The 3,353-nt window shown below is 32.2% G+C and overlaps 2 long non-coding RNA genes across 2 annotated transcripts; both read right to left on the bottom strand.

Moving 5' to 3' along the window:
- Positions 1-1,417: 1,417 nt before the first annotated feature.
- On the bottom strand, positions 1,418-2,220 carry LOC118438505. Its single transcript, XR_004836870.1, has 3 exons — positions 2,150-2,220; positions 1,945-2,086; positions 1,418-1,869 (listed from the first exon to the last, which is right to left on the bottom strand). It is a non-coding gene; the product is annotated as an uncharacterized LOC118438505 (long non-coding RNA).
- Positions 2,221-2,296: 76 nt separating this feature from the next.
- On the bottom strand, positions 2,297-2,889 carry LOC118438521. Its single transcript, XR_004836882.1, has 3 exons — positions 2,764-2,889; positions 2,585-2,668; positions 2,297-2,434 (listed from the first exon to the last, which is right to left on the bottom strand). It is a non-coding gene; the product is annotated as an uncharacterized LOC118438521 (long non-coding RNA).
- Positions 2,890-3,353: the final 464 nt, after the last annotated feature.

The raw sequence follows: 3,353 nt of genomic DNA, 5'->3' as shown, positions 1-3,353 counted from the left end.
AATAAATCTATTCGACGCTGGTGTTAATTGCATTTTCAAATGGAAGATTAAAATCGACGTACTTTCGTAAACCTTGTAAAATTATGTTCTAAACTTGTGTAAAATAAACTTTATATATGTATTTATATAAAGCTCTGTGAAATAAATAAATAATAATAAAAGTTTCTTCCCTTCTAGCAAAAATAACGTTAAAAAATTTTCATAATTTCAAAAAAAATGTTATATTTTTCACAAATTTTTGTCGTTTATTAATAATTTCACGGCTCCAAGATATGAATCTACTTCTATAACTCGCTAATGATGATACTGCAAAATTTCTCGTTTTGGCGTTATTTTTATTCAACTTTAATTTTATTGCCGCAGATTTTTTCCAATCTTGTAAAATGAAACATAGATTTTGAAATTGACGATTGTATTCAAAAATTAAAAACAACACAATTTTTTAAATCCATTTAAAAAAAGATTTTGATCTGTAATGGTTTCTCTCCGCAAAAGAAACAATTTAGGTACATGTATGCAAAAATATTTTGGCATCCATTATCACTTATCGCGTACATTTTTGTAAACTGCTCGAAACATAAGTAATCTAAAATTCCGTTAAATCTAAAATTATAATTGATTGATATAATGTCAGATTTTCTTGCCGTTTTCAAGTTTCTGAAAATATGTATAGCATGTTGATTATTTTCAGGTCTTTAACTTTCTTTTTTGTGTAATAAATTAATTTAAAAAAATATATAATGGGAGGAAATTTCAGCCCATTTTTATGTTTGATGGAAAGAGGAGTACTTCGGTGTACGTTTCTGTATGGCAAAAAAATTCAAATGGTTACAAGAACCCGTGGATGTGATCGATTTTTTCAAAATTTTGACAATTTCTCCTCATTTTTTATTAAGATCTCTGAAATGTGATCACATAGGGATTAAAATTGACTCGTATTTGTATAATTTAGTAAACTTTGTAAATTGTCACGACCTGTGATTAAATGATCACTACTCATAAAGACCCAACGATCATGGTATCCTATAGAGATAAACAGTTCCAATGTTAGTTATTCAGTATAGGACGGGGCTGGAATGATGTGATTGGCTGGTTCGCAGTTCAAATTTCTCCATGTATTTTTGATGCCGCATAAATGAAGCCGTAGCACTCGCTGCGCACCATCCGTCTCACTTTACCCTTTACCATCTCTTCTCATCACACTTTATATTTTACGTCCCAGAACAAAAAAACAGTTTTTCGTGCTTCGGTGTCTACCACACCCACCCACCATCATCAATTATTAAGTAAGTTTAACGACAAGATATGTCAGAGCAGTTTTACAACCATGCTCAGGATTTAATGTGACTTAATTTTTGTACAGATTTTCGTCATCTCGAATGGAGAATTTTTGCGACTTTCTAAGTTCGAATAATTAATTAAAAACTGAAAGTTGTTGTGATGCAGATTTACAACCAAATTTATTGCAACAAAAATTGATTTAGCATAAATACAATTTTACTTTAATTTTACAAACATCGAAATAATTTCCCGGTTGCAAAATATTTTATTATAAATAGTAGCAATAATTTTCGTGCCTTGAGTATATAAGGAAAATGGAAACAGTTGAATGTGGTTCTGGTTCTTCTACTTCAAACTGTAGTGAAACTTATTTCTAATCTTTATCTTCTTGTTCATATAAAGGATAAATTAACCCACCCCCCTTTCGGTGGAGACACAGACAATGGTGAAGACACAAATGGGGTGGAGAGGTCGGTAAAACTCTTTGAGAAATTTCTTGAAGGTGGCTAAAAGTGTTTGCTGCAAACGACAGTTTTAGGTGATACGTTTTCCTTATCGATGTCGAGAATTTTACACCACTGCTGGAACCTTTAAAAAACTAAAATTAGCTATCAGAGGAAAAAAGAATGAGAGAAATGAGTTATTTTGCATCGGAAGTTGTACCTGACGCTTTGGCAGAAAGGAGTAATTACGATTTTCTTGGTTTCAAGAATTATCACAATTAGTACCGCAACACTTTATATTTCGGACCGTGACAAACGACGGTTTATTAAATTCAAATAAATGTTTTGAGCAACTGGATTTCCTGCGAAAAATAACAAGCAATTAGTAATTTGAAACCTGCTTGAAACAAATAACGTGTTTTCACCATATTTATGTGTCTCCACCGTTAATTGTTTATTTTAAGAAGATTTTGAAGAAGGTTTTGATAAAGTCACACTGAATTTGTGTACATGAAGGCAAATCTGTAATTAAAATGAACGTGTTTCCACCATATACATGTGTGTGTCCACCGTTCGTTGCTTTTTTAATTTTTGGAGATAAGAAACTATTATTTTAATATTATGGTTGAACCTGGTAAACTTTACTGACGTTCCTGAGAATTTCACACTATTCCCGAGTCACGAACAAGGTCTCATAGTAATTGATGAGTCTGTAATTAAACAAAATAACAAGGAAATATTGATGTAACAGTTGCTTGCAATAATGAACGTGTTTCCACCATATTAATGTGTCTCCACCGTTCATTATTCTTTTAATTCTAGAGGAAAGAAACTATTTTTAAGATCAAAATAAAATTTACCTTAAGCGAAGTTTTGAAAGTTTTTTAATAGTCTTGACAAAGTCACATTGATTTAAGTACCCTTGTTTGGCCAAATAGGTGAACCTGTAATAAAATTAATACATTTTAGTTCGACTGCTCATTGGTAGCGAAAGAGTGGGTGTGAAGATATAATTTGAATTTGCTTTGTAGAAACGCACACTGATAGATCAGATAAATTGACCGGTGGAGACACGGATCTGGTGGAGGAAGGGGCAATAGGTCACAATATTGAGTAACAATTGGCACAAATATTATATCTGCAATTCACAAAAATAAATTTAGTGGAACTTGATTTCCAACAATGAGCGTGTTTTCACCATACATGAACTTACATATATGTGTATTCACCGTTCATTATATGGGAAACTATTTTTGAATCTTGTAAAACTTTAACGAAGTTTCCGACAATTTCACACTGTTACCAGGTCACGAACAACAACTAATGGTAATTGATGAGTCTATACTTCAATAAAATATAGTACATTACGAAATACAAGTTCCTTGGTCCTTATTGCTGCAGAATCCAGTTAAAGTTGTTATTAACCAGGTTGGCCGGCGATGACACAGATTTCTGGTAAGGGCACGGCAGAGAGGTCGCAAAATTAATGGATGAAAAATTGTCCTTAGCAGTTACCTGTACCAATAAATCGCAATAAATTAACATCCAAATCACTCGTAAAAATGAACGTGTCACCACCATATTTGTGTCCCCACCGTTCATTGTTGAAAGAAAATAGTAATTCTTTTA

The sequence above is a fragment of the Folsomia candida genome, unplaced genomic scaffold, assembly GCF_002217175.1.
Source record: "Folsomia candida strain VU population unplaced genomic scaffold, ASM221717v1 Fcan01_Sc022, whole genome shotgun sequence".
NCBI classification, from domain to species: Eukaryota; Metazoa; Arthropoda; class Collembola; order Entomobryomorpha; family Isotomidae; genus Folsomia; species Folsomia candida.
The sequence above is the reverse complement of the archived record's forward strand: the minus strand, read 5'-3'. Positions and strand labels throughout refer to the sequence as shown.